Here is a 23665-nt window from a genome sequence, read left to right on the forward strand (position 1 = left end):
CTCCTACGCACAATGCACATCCATGAATTATTCAGTCTAAGCAATTCAAAGCTTGCAATAAATATTTGGTGGTGTGAGTATTAGACACAAGATCTCTGCTGAAACTCTGCCCTAATAGTAATTCTCTCCTAATCATGTGACCAAATATTTGCCATTTGTAATGTGATTAGCCATTAGAGAGAGCATTTTTCCAGTTGAAAATAAAAAAAGCCTGGCAACAGAAAAAATAATATAGTCACCCATGTACTGGCACAGACTGTAAGGCTGCAATATATTTTATATTTGCTTCAACATATGGTAATAAAATTGCATGAGCTTTTATTATGCCGGTTATGTACTACAATTCCACAGGTAAGCCATTGATTTTTTGTTTCTTTACCTATTCCCACACCAGTGACTCCTGTGGGTGGGCATATTTACAGTACATGTATTATTTAAAGATAACAGTAAACTGTCATACATTGTGCAATAACTTTCTGAAACTTTTTTTTTCCTTTCCCAGGACATTTTCTTACTCCAGATCCACTACAACCGACAAGTGTATACAAAGCGCTTGATGTGTGGTCTGTAGTCACAGCTATTCTGCTCCAGATAGAATTCCCCAGCCATATTTCACTTTTTGTTTCTAAACTAAACCTTATTTAGGATTATTATTCAAGAATCATTATATTTTCTTCTAGTTGTTTTGCAAGTTTTGAACTATAATTAAAATATTACTATAGACAAAAGGATTTTCTAAGAGTATTTTGAGAGTATGTAAGAGGTAACGCCCTAACAAATTTACGTTTTGCTGACTGTGTCTTATTGGGGAGACTACAATATAAGAGCAAGTCTCTTCCAGGATAGTTGTCATAAAAAAAGGGTTTCATTGAAAGTATTGGGCACTTTACATTTACATTTACTTTACATTTACTTTCTGTGTTGGTGGCACCAAATCGAGGGGTGCATCTACCTAGTTGAAACACAGAAAAAAAACTTGATTATATACAGAATATATACTCTGTACTACAACATGTTTTTTAATGCTTTACTAAAATGTCCATGATAAGGTGCCTACAACTGTCATAATTTTTCTAAGGACAATTTACATTGAACAATTCACCCACTCATACAAAGTTTATGGGGGCATTATTAAATGAAGAAACGACTGACAAATAACACTAAATATCTGTGTATTGTGTATATACTTCAATACAAGTACGGTAACCCGCAGTACAAAGAGAGCTGGTAAAGCAATTTTTTAAGGATAGGTGTCTATTCATACAAGAATATGCATTGTATTTGTTAATGATTTTCATACTGACTTATTCAGTAAAAGTGCTTGCTTTGTTACTCTGTGAGAACTTTACTGTACTTTATTGTACTTGAAAGATATTAGGTAAACATGTATAGACATTTATATACAACAGCTTAATAGAAGAGGTCATTCCTAACTTATCCACTAGGTTGTGCTGTGTACATTTTCATTTACCATCAATTACAGCTATTGGTATTATGAATTAAAAAACACAGCAAAACCTAGTGGACAAATTGGGAATGGCATGTAGTAATAAACCAATGTCCCCTCATGTCTAATTTTCTGCACAAGTCATGTGAATTAATGGCTGCTTGTTGCAGCATAGTGAAATTATATTACCCAATTCTTCTGAAGTATTTGGATCAGTGTTTAGCTGAATACTGAGCATACAGGTGTGGTAAACCTGCAACCTTCTGAAGTCTGCATATAAACAATATGCATATATATATATATATATATATATATATTCTATATTTTGTTTAGCGCTTTTTAGCAGCAACCAATCTGAAGTTATGGACCTATTTTTTAATTAGCACTTCTATGGATTTAAGTTTTTAATCTGTTCACATATATTTCAGTTGTGGCAGTGTTATTCTATATGATACCTATATTGAAGCAGTATTCCAATCACTGAAAGCAATGACGTAGCCACTATCACTAACAAAGGGGACTACTTCTCCTACTTATGGGTCAGTTTCTCTTCTCCCGCTGTTATAACTATTCTTTACTTTCACTGGTCAACAACCCGGATGCTTTGTTGTCCTCCACTTATTACTGATGCCAGGGCATTACTGACCGTGATTTTGAAGAACCCCAGTTCTTTGTTTTCAGTACAGAATGTTGTTAACCTCCACCCCCAGAAGAAAATGTCATATTTACCCTAAAACATATTTTTTCCCTGCATGTCTTCATTTTGATATCTTTCTCAATAGGAGTTCAGTGTAAAAAAGAGAAAGGCATGTGGTTGTCCATTCAATAAGTGGATTTTTTTTAAACTGAGCACTTTTTTTTCATTGTAAATCTGGATTGCAGAGACAAAATTGAGAGTTAGGAAGTTTGTTCATCTTTAAATGGATAGTTAGATAGATAGTTTGAGATAATCGACTATGTTTATAAAGCATTACTCATATTTTACAATTGGCATGTCTATTCACTCAACACACAATTTAAAATGTTTTAGTCAATGAAAAGTTCATTGTTTTGTATCTGTTTCAGTGGTAAATTTTAGCTGTGAAGCTGAGACAGCTTGTCTAAACACCTCTGAATGTAAACACAGTTGACTTCCCAGGATTTAATAGGATAGTGAAGATGCTGAGTCTTGATAGTCTTTCCCTGGAGTGAACGAATCCCAGAGAAGTGACATAGTTTGTCTCTCTGGGCATTATGTTTAATAGCAGAAGAGTAAAAAGAGAGAAGGCTAATTGTCCCGAGCACCTCTCATTCTAGAGATAACATGAGCCTAATGGGAAACAAATGCACTACAATAATCTACTTTGTGTCTTGGCTGAGAATACAGTGGACAGAAGGAGAAACCTAAAACATAACTTTTTGCCAAATGGATGTGATTTCTTCCATGGCACCTCGCCAGTCAATCAAAACCCAAGCTCGGTTTTATCAGGATTCTTTACAGTGACCATTAAAATGAATTCTTCAACAAATCTCACTTTATTGGCCCTTTTCTAGCCATAATTATTTTTTTGGGTTGCAGTTTGTTATGTCTAAAATATAAATAAGGTCCTAAAAATGTCTTAGCTGAGGACTTGCAGGAAAGAAAATTCCTTTTAGACACTGATAAGGACAACTTCTCTTTTGCTTTATAATGGTTCTATTTTACTAGAAACAGCAATCCTTGCATTAAAATACTAGTCTCATTTCACAAAAAAGCAGAATTTCACCAAAAGTGCTTTAGGTAAGTACAAATAAAAAATATGAATAAACAGTAATAAATAAGTCACTTTTATTATATATATATATATATATATATATTCTGTTTAACATAGAAGTGTAGATAGCTTGTTTGGGGGGGTCGTGCAAGGCATGGTATTGTTACCCATCTGTTCTTGAAACTGCAGCATCAGTTGAAAGTAAAATAAAAAAAAACTCCAAAAACAGTGTGCACCTCAACCAGGTTACATTATAAATATCATGCACTCTGCTATTTCCTAAAAATAACATGAATATTAGTAATATAAGCTAGGCATACAGCAGGGCTTATAATTTCTGATTAAAACTTGCCTGCTGCTAGCCAATTTTACACTGCTGTATCCTCTCAAGTATCACCTCTCTTGTAGTATTTGGAGTTTTTCCAGGACACCACGAGGCTTATAATTTCTGATTAAAACTTTCCTGCTGCTAGCCAATTTTACACTGCTGTATCCTCTCAAGTATCACCTCTCTTGTAGTATTTGGAGTTTTTCCAGGACACCACTAGACTAAACCCAACAATTCAACAGGTTCTCCAGAATTGCCACACCTTTCCATGTATACCAGAATGGACTTCACTAGCCAGTCATGTCACATTGTAGACAGAAAATCTCATAAATTATGCTCAAATAGCTTTTTTTTCAATTGTTAAAAATCTACTTACAAACACAAATGAATCAGCAATGTACAATAGTCCAGTTTCACTATGTCCCAGAAGCAGAAAAAAAGATTTGCTTCCTTATTCGGCAGGCTGACACGTTTCTGGGCCTTTACCATACGTTCATCAGAACCTTATCCTTGTATAAATGTCTCCTCCTCCACCACATCACAGCATTACTAATCATGCTCATCTGTTTCCACTTGGAGCAGGTGAGAACTAGAGTTGTGGTTTAGGCTATATACAATACTTTGCTAGATAACTCATGCCTGTGTAGAGTTGATGCACCTTACTGAACAATGTTGGACCACCTGAACCAGTCATATGCTAAATCCATATATACCTGAAAGAATTCCTTTGTATTTACCCTTTCTCAATACAAACTCCACTTTGGCCTTCAGGCTACACTGCTGTGCTGGTGGTTCCTTCCATAATCCTTTATGTCGTGCAGTGATGTTGATATCAGCAAAAGGAAACACAGAGTAGAGGAGAGGGAACCTCCATCCAACACTCACAAAACTGGAAATCTCAAATGAAAATGACCCTTTAGAAGTATGAATTGACTCAGAAGCCTGGCCGGGCAGCAAACATTTGACTGATCCAGTCAAATGCCGGTCTAAGGCTTGCAGCAGCTGGAGAGTGGAGAAGAGGCAATATTTGCTTACATGAGGTGCTTTTTCCTAAAATTCACCCTGTAAAGGCTTTAATGAAAGTGTAATTCTCCTGGACATGGATCCACTTACAGGTTAGAGTTGTACTGTTGCAGATAAGGATGCACTGATGGATGATGTGGTATACAGAAAGAGCTTGTCAACTGAAACACTGCGAATTACAGAAATCGATAAATACATGTCAAGGCAGAACACTTACGCTTGGTTCTGTTGCTCAATGTTTAATTTTCTTTTTCAATTTTCTTTGGACACCAGCCATTGCACAATGACAAAAACCTTTATACAAACTGCTCTCACTTAGTGACAAAATGTCAGTATTGTACCATTGCTGAAATAAGCTTTGAAAGATTTAAAAGTGTAATAGGGTGTGCAGTGTTTATTTTTTCATATATTTGCATATATTTTGTTACATTTTATAAACATGCAATATTATCTATTTCTCATTGCAGGTGAAGCTCTAGGTAACATTTCTTGTTGTCTAGACTATCCTCTCTTCTTTTGCTTAAAAATATATTATACAGAATTCCACAGCTTAACCTGAAATCCACACAAACAATGAAGAAAGAACAATGATCCACATGCTTTTAGACAGTTTTATATTGAATTTTACTCAGGAAGAAAGAGCCAGAAGGTAAACAGCCTCTACTGTAACATTTTCTTTAGCAAACTACTACAATGGCTGCAAGAAATTGTTAATCATACCCTTTAGACTGACTTTCCAAATGACAGTTACTGAACACCAGAATGAAATGCCATCCAAACCATAGAACTGAATTATCCCATCATCTGTTGGGAGGCGCTCTTTGGGCCTATGATCCCAGGCAATGCCCAACCGCAGCCTATTCCCTCCGGCAGCTACACTCGCAATAGCACAAGGGTTTTGGGATCAGCGCCCTGAGGGTTGCAGCATCCCTGTCTCCCTGTAGCTGGGTTTTCCCTCAGTATCCTCTGCACTGAGGCTGCACAGCTGAAGGGAACTGGAGCGGTGTGCAGCTGATTAGCAGAGTGGTTCCTGTGTAATCCCATACTGCCATTGGCTGCTGGGGCTTTATAGCCTATTTTTTTTTTACTGAAACATCTCAGGTTTCCTTTTGTTTTATTTTTACCCTTTTCAGGGGACAATTGAATTCTGACTACATATTTTTCTATAGAATTTCCAAGGAAACTATAAAATACATTTTATTATAACGCAATGCAATATATACATATTTTTAGGGCTATAGAGCAAACTATTGTCAGAAAAAGGGGCATATGGAGCCAAGCAATGCCGTGGGGATCTAACATTTAAATAAAAACACTGGTATATCTTTAATGTTCTTTTAATGTTGCTTAGACCCGTAGATAATTGCTGCTGACATAGGTGTCTTCATTGGAAGGTTTCCTCTCTATACCTCACAATTTTGGAATTCCCCTTACTTTCATTTCCTAGTGATCACCAGGACAAAGAGAAAGTATATCTTCTTAGAGGCACAAATAACAACCTGAAAGATTTGCAAACCCCACATTCTGTATCCAAAATTAGAAATATTTTGGATTTAGATTTTATTGATGCATGCAATATAGTACATATGTAATGGAAAATGAAATGCAATGGAAATAAATGTAATTCTAGTGAAGTGAAAATAAGCAGAAAGTCTGCCCGCTAATGATATATAGATTGAAAACAATGTATATGTAAAACATATTGAGTAGTAACTACAAAATCTAATATTGGATCCATATGACAACTCCCTCTGACATTTTTATTAAGGTTATGTATATGCCTCTTAATCTTCATTCAGATGATGCTAATTGCTGTCTACTGGACCTGCTGCTACTGTGTACAAAGACCACTTGCTCTCGCCGACAATGTCATTGTTGGGGTATGCTGGTTTCTCTTGCTGTCCACTGACACGAACCTGCTGGTGTTGTACAGCATAGCTGGAAATATTTTGCTTTTAAAAGCTTATCTTGCTGATACTTAAACTGAACTGTTACAAAGAGGAACAAGCAAATGGAATGCACAAACCATTTGTAGGCAACTTGTAGGGATAATAAAAGCATGAATATGTTTGTGAATACGTCTCATGACTAAGTGATGACTATGCTGTTTAAATCGTATACTAGCCAAAATCATTTGGAGCAGGATCTTACCAGATGTTGGGAATTATCTGTATGTAGGACTTAGAAGTCAGATGTAATAGACTAATATCTGGTTATAATGTCACTGTCATTAGCTGAATATCTTAGTAAGAAGAAAAGAATTAAAAGTACCAAAAATTTTTTTTATTAGCTTTATAATTGAAAAAATCCACTTGCACATAATTATTAAAGTAAACATACAGCCAGCAATAATCTGTAAATAACGCACAATAATTGCGTGTAATCCATTACTTGATTATTTTGACACATATTCCAAATTCCATCATATTTTCAGCCCGCCTATTCCAAGAAATTCATGACATTTGAGATCAGTCCGGTATCTATGTTTGTGTGTAGGCTTTCCAAAGTTTGGCAATAATCATGTAGAAGGACGTTGTCTGAAAGGTGACTGATTACGGTCCCTATGCTCTTGGACAATATTAATGCGTATAATTTATATCCTTTCTGTGAACTATTTGTATTACTAAAGCTGGTTGCCTAGTGCACTAAAATAACTTTGCAAAACTGGACAATAAAAGTTATTTCATTAAGTGGAAAGAATGAAATGCTTTTGAGTACATTGATAAACAAATCTGAGGAATTTTTTTCTTTTTGGCCCATTCACACCACACAATGGGCCTGATTTATTAAAGCTCTCCATGACTAGAGAAAATAGACAATCAAGGGGAACCTGGGAGATCCAGCAAACCTGGAATGGATTTCTTGAAATCATTGGCTATTAGTTGGCAAATGTTTTTAATCCTGGTCCAGATTTATTACAGGCTCTCCAGTCTTGGAGAGAAATGTGTTGCTTGTATACAATTCCAATGCACTGCAGCATTACAGGGCATCTGAACAAGCTGAAAAAAATGCAAAAAAAAGTTTTCAGCACCCAACCAGTGAAATAAAGAAAGGGTAAAAGGCAAATTGCCTTGTTCATGGTTGATACTGACTGGCAAATTGTACATTTTAAAAAGGGATGTTGTATGTACTGGGCAAGTCCACCACTTTTACACTCCATAGCCACAGCAAGTTTTCAACTATTGAATGTTGCTTTTGCCACCAGTCACTAGTTCTTCCAGCTGGTTCACATGTAACTTTAGAATGTATGAGCCAGAGGGAAAAAGAAGGCAGCAAAGAGCCAACATTTCACTTGTCCATTGGGTAAATGGAAACTGGATTCTAGAAGTAGAACCGAAAAAGGGGCAAGCGGAGGGCTATAGGGCTCATCACTAATATTCTATGTGGCTTACCTGCGGGTGACCTTTCCTTGTTACTGACTTACCATGCCCTTATTCTGCTCTTTGTTTCTTTGTGAAGGGGAATGTCTTAGCTTTGCTTCCCCATATCAGTGCCTCCAGCCTAGGCACTTCTACGTGTTATGATCTTATTATGACAGTTTATTTCATGTTACAAAGTTTAAATTGTTATATTGCACACACAAGGTTTTCACTATATATGGGACCATTTGCATCAGTCTCTGTACACTCTGTTCCATCATACCAAGACATACACTTGAGTCAATTATTTTTATCTACAAAGCTAGGAGGATTCCCTGTTTTAGACCATTTTCATTGGCACAATTTGCTTTATTGGAGGATTTACCCTAACCTCCTGATCTCATGACAACTATTTTGGATTTGCTATCACTTTCTGTCTCTGTGATAATAGTCTTAGGAACACATAGATCGCTGAAATCTATCAAGAAAAACTACAGCCAGCAATACAATGTGACAAAGATTCTAAATCTTTGCCACTTTATCCTAAACAAACTTGTTTGACTATAGATACACTTAAAAAAGGGGCCAAGTTACTGTCAAGTTTTAATTATTTACAAACGTGTAGATGCTCAATACAGAAAATGTTTTCTTTCATCCCCATCAAAATTGAAATTCTACAGTCTGCAACAAAATACCAAATCACTTAACTACATATGTGAAACTGATTTATTTATATTTTGTAATTGATTTTGCCAATGTGCTGTAACTAATTGCCACCACCCTCTGGTTATGACTGGAACTGCAGCTAGACATTAGTTTTCTTAAAACTTTCTTAAACTTGTATCACCAATCTTTTAGTGGATCCACTACAGAGAATATAAGGGTCAATACATGTAAAAATTAAATGTGTTAAAAGAACTTAAAATAACTATTTGATAACACACAAATACTTTTTTTTTTTTGTGGCTAATGCCTTCATATCTGTCATACGTAAGCTAAATCAAAGAATATCTCTCTTACATTGCTGTGTGTGGCTCTGTGGGCTGCTTGCATGAGTATAAAGATATTCTTTTCAGATAAGAATGAGAAAAATGCATCAACTTGAGTACATAACCCGAAAATGAACTTCTGACATTGCCTTTAAAAGCAGACAATGACACTTCAATTAACAATCTAAGACACTGCACTAACATCAGGGTTCATACTGCCTATTAAAGTTACAATGGGATCAGCCAAGAGGCCTTTCTTCTAAGGTGACCCTACATGTTTGACAAAAGGAAAATAAGACAAAAATAATTTATGTAATTCCGTTATCTAAACACAGTTGCTGAAATCTGTATATTTTAAATACGACCGTTCTGTCATTTTTCCTGTAGAGTAAATTATGAAGCTTAGTGCTTTATAATTCATTGTTTACACTTCTATAATAATTCTATGTTCAGTTACTTACAGAACATCTTTTTATGATATGGTGTAAATGAAATGTTTGGAAGCATGATATAAATTACATTTCAGAAAAAAATTCAACTGCGTTTAGGAATTCCATTTGCCATACGCTGTTGCTGATCCCTGCACGCAATCTCCATTTGTCAGAGGATTTAGATCTCAGCTGTGTTTAGTTTTTAGGGCTTGAGAACAAGTCGACCCTATGGACAGACACCTCATGATATAAGTTGCATAGAGCTAAAGGTTTGACTGCCCTCTATCAACCTTCATACAGACAACTCCTTTGAATACAGTAATGGAAGACAATATAAAAGGCATAAATCTCCTCTAACTTCAAGGTTTCCTGGAAACAGTGACTCCTTAAATGCGGTCTCAGGAAAATCTGGCAAGGTGACAAAAGCTTTTGGGCTATTAATTTACCTAACACTAGCCAAAAATAACCAAAGTCTATATGTGTCTCTTGATTTGTTTTGAAATCCATTCAAAACTGCAAAGAAGGTAAAAACATTAGAGATTTACAAACCTGAAATAAGAAATTGGATAAGGTAAGAATAAACCTTTATTTACAAAAATGTTACACATAACTGTACTAAGTTTTAAGTGCACAGAAGAACTGTTCCATAAACACATACAGCAAACACGTTTTTCACAATTTTTTTATATAGTTTGTATAAGAGGTCATTATTATCCTTATTATACCATGCTGTATATCAAAGCTGGCAAGAAGAGTAGATGTAGAAGAGAAGAGTAATTTGGGATCTCTGCTGCCTAACCTGATTGGATCTTTCTCCTACCCTATGGAAACATACCATTGGTGGTGCTATATAGGGACACACATGGGTATGTGCCTCCATGGAGATGGTCCAGGGTGCCGCACAGGCCTGTACTGTGGTGTATACCACTAGTAGAAGAAGTCTGCAGCCATTACTGAAATGTGATTCAGGGCCTGACTTTCAGGCCTATACAGCAGCCATTACTCAGTCTGGGAGACTTACTACAGGAACTTTAGGAAAGGGACTAAACGCTTTATTTTGATTAACATTCAAATCACCCATCCATATTTAGCTCTTTGAACAGGGGTGTGAACCCAGTGACCCAGTTTTTAATACACTTGTCACCAGTTTCAATACTCCAACATAAGTGAGTTAGCACCACAGTGACCAAAAAAGAACAAATAAAGAGAGAAAATGTATCTTATCTTATTTATCCTAATTTGGCACTTTGCATCCACGAGATTCAGTCACATAAATATCTGTGGGCGATAACACATGCAAAAGGCTAAATAAGTCGTTTCCATTCATAATATCATATATTTTTATTCTGTTCATCCCTGCATCCCGGGCGGCCATATGAAACCTCCGGCACGTCCCACTGGGGGAGACCAGTGTACATTTATTAAAAACATTAAATTTCAACACATAAAAATAAAACTTTTCACTCTCTCATTGCCATCAAAAACTTTTATTGTCTCTGTCATTACTCATCACCACATAGATCAAAGTGCCCCTCAGCAGAGTACATTGATCTGCCTAAACCATTTCAACAGTTCAATTTTATCACAAAAGTAAACTTTGTCCTGCAAAGTTTTCTCTCCTGGGTCACTGTTCCACCTACTTCCCCTTGTACTTATCTTACACTGTCCTGTATATATGTCCCATATATTCCACTGTATATAAAAGGGAACTGATTTCGCATCCCACGTGGTACGTTAGTACGCACCTTGATGGAAGTTTCCGGGCAATAGCCTGGAAACACATGGGATGCATTGCATCACTGTGTTTGCGGTTCACATTGAACTGAAAACCTACTCCGTCCCTCTGCCTGTGGTGACGTCACGCTGACAGGGAGTAGGGATGGAGACTTCTCCCAGCCCTTAACATCCAGGTCAACATGAGCCACATGTCTCCACCCCCACCACTCTGTTCTTGAGTAAATTTTGTTATAACTCGTATTACTGATAATTTTTTTTTTCTTTTGACTACATATCATTTCGCTTCTATCCATCTTCTTTGCCTTTTTGGTATGATCTTTTTAATAATTTGTGACTTTAGCCTCTCATCAATAATCTGTTAATATCAAAATTTAATGATGAACAACATATTGTTGATATAGTGGTTCAAATTCGTACAGCATCGCCTCCTGTGAATGGGTACTAATGATGGCCTAACACACTTTCCCAGAATACCTGGCCCCACAGCACCACGCAGTGAATGGAAACAAATGTCTCCATCTCTATGTGTTTGCGATCCATTGTGAATCACAAAGATAGAATGGAGTACTCTGTTTCACGTGTTTCTGACCAATTGCCCGGAAACATATATCAAGGGGTGCGTACAGCACACCACGAGGGATGGGAAAGCTCCTCCACTGGGAGGTCTGGAGATCCCTGCTCCTGTTTCCAATTGTACTTCATCACCTGAGGTGGGGGTGGCGACATGTGGCTTTATGTTTTAAATTCATTTTTTGGTTGATTATATCTGCCTTGAAAGTCCCCTCCTTTTGTTTTTTGTATGATTGTATTTTAAGAATGGTACCAATATGAACAAAAAAAAACTAAAAAAACTGTGACAATCCAGAAAATAACAAACACTGCCAAAAACAACTAACTAACAAACTGAAAAGAAACAAAGGTACCAACAAGCACAGGTCAAGTCAGGATCAACAAGAAACAGGATCAGGGCCAGAGAGCACAGCAGGGATCAGGTGAACTAACACTGAGGATCTGGCCAGAGAAGGCAAAACCTTAAATAGGGAGCTCCCAGCTGTTTTCATAATGAGTTCTTCCTGGATGTTGCCATCTGCAGGTGGCTAGTGGAAGTTTATCCTAACCAGGTATTTAGCACCACCAACAGGAGAGGCAGATAACCATAACCATAGGGACACACAGAACCTGGGGTTGTAAGTACATGATAGAGCTGGTAGTAGCAGTCTGGTAGACTTATTACTGGGCAAGTGTTGAGCTCCACACTATTGGTGGTAGCAGGCTGCAGCAGCAGTGTAAGGCAGGGTCTGGCTGTCAAGAAGCCAGTTAGCCATTACTCAGTCGGTGAGACTAGGACCAGTTCAAGGTTGGAAGGTAAAGATAAGTCACAGTCAGTTCAAGTCCAGCATCACCAATAAGCAGGTATCGGCAAGCACAGGTCCATTCTCAGATAGTAGGGATCACCTACCCAAGGTCCATCATCAGTTACCCGAACTGGTCTGGCCGAAGTCTAGCATGCACCATCTAGGGTCCAGCATCACTTACTCTTAAACCAATTCTTCCCTCCTATTAATTGTTTAGAAGAATGACAATAATGAAAGTAAGCATATGTTCCGATCTCCTTTTCCTTTTATGAACAACCCGTGCTAGTGTGTTTAACTTTGCCCGACAAAAAATGATTACCAAATCCCAAAGGGTGACAATAAACCCTCTTTTAACCAAACCATTTCTATATGCACTTAAAAATGTATATCTCCTTACCCCCATTAGAGACTGACACTGTCAATAACAAGATTGGGTAAACCTGATGGGAAACAGATTACTTACAATGTCTAGACTCCAGAATCTCTCCGTAAACTTTTGTCATGCCCCTTATGAAAAACAATGAATATATTGATTACAATGTTTAGCATTAATCAAAAGGAAAAGATTTGCATACAGACCCACAAATACTCAGTTAGCTCAAAAATACAACAAATATAATGTAAACTCTTTCTCCCTGGTACCAAACACTGGGCAAATTGCACAAAATGTTTCTATATCTCTCCAAGAATGGCTGCCATTGTTCCTTATCCCCTGGTTCTAACCTCAATATCTGGTAGGTATGCTTACTTGTAGAACAGTTCTAGTCCGTAATACAGAACGAGTGAATGCATAAGGTATTTGCTTACGTGCTTGGAACCATGGCTGACCTATTTTCTCTTGCATCCTGTTGTCTGCACAGGACTGGAATTGAAGGGAAATCTCCAATATGGAGCAAAAATAGAGGTTTTAAACAAAATAGGTTTTAAACATGCCCCTCTCTATCAAAATGGAAAAGAAATCTTTTGACTAGTTCTGCCTAACATCTAACATGTTTCATATCCATGCCCCAACTTTACAGTGTACTGCTTCATTTAATATTTTTAAACCAGCCAAAAACTGTTGTAACTAAAATGGATTTAATATAATTAACTGATCTGTAGACTATGTAGACTATGATCCAAGTATTCTTGTTTACAATGACTTCAAAGCTTGAAATACCTTTATGTGTATATCCACTAATGCATGACTTGTATAAATATGTCTCCAGTTATGTCACTTTGACAGATAAGATAATAGGAGAGAACTTGAATCTATAGCGGTAAATAACTGTCCTGTTATCTACAAAATGCAGATAATAGCGGCTCACAGTCAGGACTGCTACTGACAATTAAATCTTTATATATATAGTTTATTTGTCTGCTTTCCAGGTACAGCTGCATCACAATATAGTCATATTTTCTATTAATTAACTTTTCCGCATTCATCTAGAATCTCACAAAACAACTCATGAGTACTTGATGGGTTATATTGTTTTTTTGTTCCAGTACAACCAACAGAAACCTAAAAGCATATCTCAAACGAAAAATGAAAATTTAATATACTGCAATAGTTTTCTATATTACTGCTTCAATCAATAGTCTACGGATATGGTGGCTGCATGAGTATCCTTTTTTTCAGGCTTTTTTATAGACCCTGCCTATAACACTCCTAGGGTCAGGTAATACTCCTATGCTCAGTCATCATACTGTATATATCAGTGTTTCTCAACCAGGGTTCCTCAGGAGGTTGCTAGGTATACATGAGCAACGAGCATTTTGTGTCTCTCGGGTCAGTTACCACTCACACCAATATTCTTGTTGGCTATTTATAGGAGTAGCATTCTTCCCAATAGCCAGCAATGTAAGAGACATTTTACCCAGTGACATCCATGCAAATGTATTGTGTTCTCACCCGATAATCGGCTCAGGGCTAATATCCGGTGAGAATCTGGCGTGTGAACAGCGCCAGTCGTCCATCGTTCAAACGACCATCCTGGCGGATCCACGAACGACGGATGACTAACGATCCTAATGCAAGGGAAGGGGGAGAGCGCACAGGTGGGTGCCGCTCCGTTGTTCTCCACCTCCCCTCTGAATAGAGCAGAACTGTGCTGTATGTACAGCACTCTAGCATGCATTGTGCAGTGCTAGTCGTTGGAAAGGATTGTGAAAGATCCTTTCCAACGACTATTACTGCACGTGTGTATGTGGCTTAAGACCTGAAAACTTTTTCAAGAGTTCACCCATGTTATAAAGATTGAAAAACGAAATGTTAGGAAAGACTAGGTAAGACTGCAAATACATCCCTCTCAACGCCTCCTGATAACATGGGGGAGGTGTTTTAAAATAACAGTGTTATCACTGATAACAGCAAAGCCCAGGTAGACAGCTCAGGAAGTTATTGGCTTAGATTATTTCTAGAAGAATCAACAGACTATTTTGTCACTCATTAAACACATTTAACGAAGCACTTTCATTCGTATATTTAACAGATAAATGGTATATTTATTTAGCAGATCAAAAGAGTCTAAGCATGGCAAATTCATTGTAAGTATTTATATTCTCTTCCAGAAAATATTTACCTAGTTCAGCTTAAAGGCTTCATAATTTGACAATAAATGTATCAAAACATGTAGATAGGTTAAATCTAGGGATTCCCAAATTTTGGGAATTTGATTTCGCTGCAAAGATTTTTATGCATTTTCATTTCATTGCAAAATTACCTTTTCCACTTTACCTAACCTAATTAAAATGTAAAAGCAAAACCTTTAAACATAGAATTGTCCCTAAATTGCTGGAGAAGTCAGGGAAATATAACCAATCCTTTCTGCAATAATAGGACTGGCCAATATTTTAAAATTAGTTCCAATTAAATGTATTTTTTAAAATAAAAGCAAAGTAGGCAACTAAATTTGACCTAGGATCACAATCTTGCATGGCCTGTACAACCAAGCTCAGAGTAAAGCATCAAATGGCCTGATTTATTAAAGCTCCCCAAGGTTAACTGGATCACCCAGCTTCACTGATGAAAATGTATCCTCTCTAGCCTTGGAAAGCTTTTATAAATCAGACCCTACATGACATGTGCTGCAGTGCAGGGAGCATACTGACAAAGTAAAGCAATAAAATAAATAACAACATATTCACGGTAGAAGCCATATGAAGGTAAAATTTGTGTGTAAAAATGTGCTTGCCTACGGAAATAGGAACTTATACAACAATCAATCAACCATTATTGACCTCTGTTTATTTTATATTGGATTGTCACTGACATTCAATTAAATTTGAATTCTCCAATAATATTTAAAGCAAAGTTTCAAAACAGTAAAGAGAAATGAGATGCTGAGCACCTGATCTGTGACTTGCTATCTGCCCAGCCATGCTGTTTCCAGAATCCAGGAACAGTTTATTCAGTAATATAAAAAAGGCCCTCTGATAGTTATTTTATCATTTAGCAAATAACAGTACACAAAGTTCCAAAAACCTTACACTTGCTGTGTCTTGAATGTATTCTGAAATGGGATGAGGTCATTAGGAGGCAGTAGTGGGAAATGGACGATATTCCGGAGACTCATACTTTCTGTAATATTGGTTTCCTTTTTAAATTTCATTACCAGATTTCTACAGAACAGAGAACAGTATAGAAGTGTGAGCAGCAAGTGAGTATTATCAGAGTTCTTGAATTACTTTTATCGCTATTTTAAAGTTGAGTTCTAGACAGATATATTATGCACAAATAAATGCAGCCCTATAATCATTGATTCATAATTAAATATATATTTTTAAAAGAAAGCAATGTAAGTACCTAAGTTTGACCTAGCATAGGCCTCTTTAAGTCCCTGTATAAGAGGGAAGGAGTGTAAAGTAAAGGAGCAGCATAAGATACAAACATAGCCTTGGATAGTAGTAAAACTTGACAGGGATACTAATCTTCCTTGTTTTAGCCAACACAAAGGAAAACATTTTGGGTAAACATACACTTTAACTCTTTAGGGATGGATTGTTCCACAGTGACTGCAGCCACATAATTTGATGAATCTATAGCTTAGCCACAAGTTCACTTTCAGATACATTTTTAGTTTCTAGGAGCAAACAATCTTTCAAGCTCAGTTTCGAAATAATGGTTTAGAACAGGCTGCCACTGCTGTCCACCTGCAGTCCCAGACAAGTCAAACAAAACAAATAGGCTGTTTTAAAATATTTTTGTACGGAAATGATATAACATAATTTAGGAAGGAGACCAATAAATGAACACATACTAATACTTGCCAACAACTCAAATACTTGCCTTGACATACTGGGGTCTCAGGTTTGACTCTTGGTCAGGAGATTATTTTCTCATTGGGCATGATTTATTAAAGCTTTCCAAGACTGGAGAGAATACACTACCATCAGTGAAGCTGGGTAACACAACAAACCTGGAATGGATCTGTACCAGGACTCAAAACATTTGCTAACAAATGGCAATTGACTTTTAACTAATCTGTTCCAGGTTTGCTGGATCACTCATCTTCCTTTCCAGCCTTGGAAAGCTTTAATAAACCAGGCCTATTGTGTTTGCATGGGTTTCCCGTCTGTTTCCAAAAACATACTGATAGGCTAATTGGCTTTCCATTGGCTTTTCCATTAGGTTGGGTTAGTTACATATGACTATGTGAGGGACATTAGACTGTGAGAAATAGTTGGAGACATTACTAAAGACTCTAAATTGTGGAAGATACTATATTAAAAAAATATATAGTCAATATAAAGGATGTAGTATATAAGATGTACAAACATAGCATTTTGTGCACCACACAAGCTGTGAATAATGTAATGGTAACTCGTCAGTGGTATTCCTACAAATTGATGCTAATCATCGGTAGTTCAAAAAAATGTTATTACTAATAATAAGCTGATCAAATGCATTAAATTAAATAGTAAGCAGGTGTCTGAAAAAGTTATAACTTGCATGAATAATAATTGCAAACTAACCCCAATGTACAGCTATGTGAGCATGTGGACATTATACTACCTAATTTTAAGCAAGTTAAAGTGAAAAATACCAGCTTAGAAATTGTATTTCAAATAAAAAAGTCCCTACATGCTAATTTGGTACTTTTGGAACTTTTGGTAAATCGAATCTAATTTCTAATTTGAAGGGGTAATGTTGACCCAAGCTAAATGGATATCAAAATGATTTATTATGTTATTCCAGTAATCAAAAACCCTTAGTTCAAGTACCAAAGCAGAAAAAATTATTAATCACTATTATCAAAAACTTCACCCAGCAATGTCTTCAGAAAAGAATTTTGTGATCAATTGTTGAGGAAATTCCAAACTGCAGTTTCACCAATTTGCTGAATTTCACGGGAAATCCCTAAATTGACACCTTCTTTGTGTTTTTGTATTTCCACATATTATTTAGAATTAGTTAATGATCATTCATCCTATTTCAGTATATTTACATCTTCTTGTCTCATTAATAAAGCTGTTCCTTTCCATCTGTTATGAATGACGTGTTTCTTCAGGACTTCTCCTTCTATTGAGCTTCATGTTCCTAGTAAAGTACATAAGCCTTCTCATTAGACACATCTGAATATAAACTACTACTTTAATATTAATGATTGGATTTAGGTGGACCAGATGTCTCCATATTTATTCATTATTTGGTAGTATTATATTAGAGAGTGTGAAGGTATCTAAATATATCACACTCTGCTATAATCTACAAATATTGAAATAACCTAACACTTCCCTTTAATAAAGCTATTTGTTAAAGTTAATCTGGTTTACTTATATTACAATAAATGGCACCTCCAATGGGATGGGGAATAGATGTTAAAGTATACAACTGTATTGTCCTTATTTTAACAGGCCATATGGAATAGTTATGCTACGTTTTTTTCATTTGTATCTTAGGCTTTGGCACACTAGGCGAGAACATCTGCTCATTAAACAAACAATAGGAAAAGCTAAATTTTTCCAGAGAGAAGGAGTAATTAGTCATTATTTTAAATGGTGCAGTTAAATATTTTATTAAAAAAAAATTTGGCAAATTTTCAAGATATTTTTCCATAGTTGCATAGCCCAGATATAGAAGAGCAATGATTAATTTTGCATTGTAAGAACTGTAAAGAAGTAAAAAGACTAAGAAAAAGTTTCAGTTTTTCAGAATATATATTTAGAATAAATTCTGACATTTCTGTGAGTTATTGAACACTTAGAAGGTTAGTTTTAGGGTCTGTGTGTTGTTGGAAGTCAGCACAGGGGGAACATTTAAAAGTAAAAGGAAATTCAGGCATAGTTTCTGCAAAATCAACACACACTGTTTTATTTGTTGGTATTGACTGATCAGTTCTAACACAAATAAATAGAAGATGTAGGCCCACAATTATTCATTTAGACAGACATTTATATAAAACAAAATTTTAATCAATTTATTTCAGGATACAGTGACAAAACAAATATTGTGTGCTCTGTCTCTACCAATAAGACGTGCAACTCAACTCAAATCATCATGTATTTTTATTAATGTATAAAAAAAACTGTTGTAATTGTTGGGTTTTGCCTATTAAACCCACCTTCAAAAATTATTGCTTGCACTGTCACCGTCCTAATCTGTTATGGCTACTTGTCTTTTATTCACAAAAAAGATCTGCTAATATATATTTTTATTTACAGTATTATATTTTATTGATGTTAAAGTGAAAAGAATATATATCTGCCAGTTTTAACATATGCAGTGACAAACCTCTGAATATGCCTATCTCCTAGGCTACATGGCTTGCCATGTGCGCTAACAACCACCAGATGTAAAAGAAATGGACACTAAAAACACCAAGCCTCTAAAATGCTCTAAAAGTTGCTAAAGTAGTTGAATCTAAACACTACAAATGCATTTTGGGCTTTTTGAGATTAATATACAGTTTTTTCTGCTGATGGAAATTCTTGAGTTCCTCAGCCACGTATATTAACACGAATAGCAGTCAATGACTACATCATAAAACCAAATCAAACTTCAGCATATTCAGCGGCAGATGGAAATATTTGTATTGCTTACCAACATTCTTTAAATAGAATATATATGTGTAGTTTTGTATATATTTTTACCCTTTTTCTAGTGGTAGGATTAAAAAAAAAGAATCTCCAAATGATTTTCACCTAAATTTACAAATATTGTGTATATAATAACATAATAAATCACAATTTAGCTGTATTGAAAGAAGCTGATATTCAATATTTAAATGAATAAAAAATCAGAAAACAGATTAATTGCATTATCAAACCATATGGTATTATGTTTTATTTTTTATTTTTTTGGGAATCCTTTGTCATGTAAATAATTGTTTAACTAAAAAAAAAAATATTTTATACACAAATATATTTATATATTAAAAAGAAAATGATAAACCTTGAAAACAAAAAGACTATGAAACAAAAATATAAAAATATAAAAATGTAAACATTTTAGTAAAAAAAACACCTGACTTATCTCATCTTTATACTAAAGATATTATGGATGTAACTTGAGCCATCTTTATATTCATCATATATGATGAATATAAAGATGGCTCAAGTTACATCCATAATATCTCTAGTATAAAGATGAGATAAGTCAGGTGTTCATCATCGTATTTCAGTAAGAGTAAAACATGTTTAATGATCTTCTCAGTTTTTCTGACCAGAAATTTTGTGGTTATGCCTTTTTTTCCTCACACTGATTATACACTGTTGAAAAATCCATGCCCTGGAGTACCTCTTAAAAAGTGTTTCTATCCCCCATGTTGATACTTATGTTGATGCTTTCATGCTAACTTCCAACTGAAAAACAAATCTTTTTTTTTTTGGAAATCTGATCTTTTTAATTTTTCTGATTTATAATTTCATAATTTTCAGCTCTTCTCTATTTCTGTGACCACTAAGTTTGACAGCACTTCAATGTTTGATCCTGATGCAGGCACAAAAAATGCCTAAAAAGAAAAAAACTGCTCTGTTGTGATTTAAGTAAATCTGTCACTTTACTCATTTAAAGCAAAGGAATGGGTTCAGCTAACAGCAGATACCTCGAACATGAGTGCTCCTAAATATGATCCCTTCTGTTATGTTGGTGATTGATGTTATGCAGAAAAAATGAAATGATGTTTCAGTGTGTTACAAGTGCCTCCACCAGTGGCTTTGCAGCCAGAATCTAAAAGGTAGAAAATGAAGCACATACAAATTTCCCACCAAATAGCTTCTATGTTGAAAATTCACCTCTACTTAGTTATGCTGCCTTGTTCAACGAATAGAGCTCTATGAAAAACCTGGTACTTTAAATATGGAGGAACATGTACACCATTACTCCCATGAACCAGAGCTTGGCCCAAGAGCTGTCATATAAGGGCAGTGGCAATCACCTTAGTTTTACCCCTGAGTGTAAACTTCAACATAAACTGACAATGAGCATTCACAGGGTCCAATCAGGCAATTGGGGCAGTAAGGGAAATTACATATTAGGAGGAGGTAGGCTATTAGGCCTACTACTTTATTCCGAATGGGCAAGGTAATAGTTTCACTTCAAGAAAAATATTTTATTTGATTCTTTGAATTGAGAAAACATGGTCTACTTTACATCTTTTACCTATTAATTACTTAATAATTAAATATGATATCTTCCTTTTCTCTGACATTGGGGCTGATTTAATAAAGCTCTTTAAGGGATGAGCGAAAAGGCCTCTGACAGTCTCGTGAAAATTTCCTCAAACTTTCGATGGGTCCGTGAAATTTCGGTGAACCAATTTTTCACATTCCATTAAAGTCAATGGGCCAAATTTAAACATTAATAGCAAAGCCCCTATACATGTTAGAACCACCAGATTTGCTAGGTATGTGTAGGAGAACAGTTGCAACAAGGGAAAAATAGTTCCAAAAGACCTTGTGGTTTTCCAGAAAATGGTAGGTAAAGTGACAGCAAGCAAATAGGATTTTTGCGTGATGGACAGCGTACAGAAGGCAGCATAAACATTAGGACATTGAGAAAGGGTGATGCTACGTGTGAACTCAACTCACTAGCAGCAGTCTCTGCCGTCAAAACAGCAGGAGACCGCATTGCTAGCTGGCATCATGATCTGGATGACATGTGTTAGGAATGCCACCCATAAAGTTGTGGACAAGTAGCGTAGTGACATTAGGCAAAAGGATGGAGAACCAGAGACGGAGCGTGGGTCAGCGAGAGCAGTAGCAGTGTGTGGCTTCCGGTCAGCTATCACCAGGGAGACCGCATTGGTAAGTGTCATGGAGAGCTGAGTGTAGTGCATCGTCAATGTCACCGAGAAGTGTGTAAAACAATTTTTGTGAATAGAGTACTGACAGGTGGCAGCAACAGCAGGTGGAGGAGGAGGTGGACCCTAAGAAGGAGCAGGGACCGCATTGGTAACTGGCATCTAGAGCTGGGAGTAGTCCATCATCAGAAATTTAACTGTACCAAACAGTTTTCTTTGGTAAATAGGAACAGGTATCAAACACTAAAATATCTGTATTTATTTTATCGTAGGGCAGAAATTTCACTTTACCAAACGGTCTTCTTTGGTAAATAGGAACAGGTATCAAACACTAAAATATCTGTATTGGGGCTCACCGATGTTTGCAATCCCGCCTAACTCACACAGCAGAAGGCTGACATTTATTTGCATTATTTCATTACCATTGTATGGAGTCCACTTCTGGTGAACGTTTTCTGAGCTGTATTATCGGGAAGACTATCAAAATTACAACCATTAATGGAAGATTTCACAGAGTTTTACTTGGTGTTCATACAGATCACACTGTTCTCCTGATTAAAGTCAAGGATTTGAAGACTGGTGGAGCTGTGCGAGGAGCAAGGCTGTTTTTTGGGCAAAATGTTCTAAATGTGGAACCAGTAGAAGACTCAACAGGGCCAAGAGGGTGAAATAGAGACAAAAGAAAAAAGATTGTGTATCTCCAGCACCAAAAGGTCTTGAGGTTGGGAGCTTTTTGCCTGAACATATGTCGCTATGGGAAACTGTGTTGGCTGCAGGTGGGCACAAGAAATCATGTCATCAATTACCTCTTTGACATCCTCACCATGGGACCAGGGGTCTTTAAAAATGGTCTCCCAAGTGGTTCTTCAAGACAAAATCCTCCTAAAGGTCACCCAAGACTGTTGTTGGCTAGGAGATATTTTGTCCCACCAATGTTGTGTTCTTGAACAATGTTTTTGATATACAGGTGGGTTATGTGTACTTGTTTTCCTTTGAGACTGGTGGTTTTCTTCCTCATCGAAGATCTACTGTGAAGGAATGTTTGACTTGGTATCTAAATATGCCGTCTGCACAAGTACATTTCTTGAAAATCAAACAAACATTGATAGAGCAAAATCCTAATATGTGTTCCGACCGTCCATTGTCCGCTACTTTGCTGAAAGTGTTGGCTGTGGAAGTATCGCACCTCCTAGATTTGCGTCAAGCTATGTTGGATGGCATGCTCGCTGACATTACATTGTTAGTTGACAGCTATCCTAATGCTCCTCGCCTAGCAAAAGCAGATACTTTAGCTGTGACTGAGAACTTATGCTCTGAGCTTCCCAAAGAACTTCAGCAGTTTTGTGTCATACAGCAAAAGAGAAGAGAAAAGGCTTTAAAAGAATATGATGATAAGATGTTACCAGCCATGGATTCCTTGTGAGATAAGAGAAAACAAAGCCATGATCTCTAAATGGGTCATTCCTAAAAAAGGATTGGTGCTGGGAGACGCCTTAGCACATACACACTTTGTCCTCTTTATTTTGAGAACTACAGAACAATACTATATTTGGTTCTCTCATGTATCAGCTTAATGGTAGGATTCATAACAAATAATCAACATTTAAAAGGAAGAGGACTACTCTAATAATGATACAGTTGTATGTCTGCTTAAATACTTCAGAAAGTCTTGGCTAGAGTTTATTTGTTTTTTTTTTTTTTTTTTTTTTTAGTACATTTATATGTGGGGAAAATTAAGCACAGGACAACTCAATGTGCCTCTGTTTTTGGGTTTGAGCATAGTCTGTTAAAATGTATAACTGTAAAAAATATAGCCACTTTGGTTTGTTTAATACAACTGTTTCAAATATTGGGCATTTTTTACAATACTGTACATTCATCCATTTCCAAATAAATTGCTAATGTAGTTAAACAAAAAAAATATATATTTTTTTTACAGTAGGGCAGAAATTTCACTGTACCAAATGGTCTTCTTTGGTAAATAGGAACAGGTATCAAACGCTAAAATATCTGTATTTATTTCATAGTAGGGCAGAAATTTC

General features: G+C 36.2%; 1 pseudogene; it reads left to right on the forward strand.

Moving 5' to 3' along the window:
- Window positions 1–14650: 14650 nt before the first annotated feature.
- On the forward strand, window positions 14651–23046 carry LOC140329832 (piRNA biogenesis protein EXD1-like; annotated as a pseudogene).
- Window positions 23047–23665: the final 619 nt, after the last annotated feature.

Source organism: Pyxicephalus adspersus, chromosome 4 (genome assembly GCF_032062135.1).
Source record: "Pyxicephalus adspersus chromosome 4, UCB_Pads_2.0, whole genome shotgun sequence".
NCBI lineage: Eukaryota > Metazoa > Chordata > Amphibia > Anura > Pyxicephalidae > Pyxicephalus > Pyxicephalus adspersus.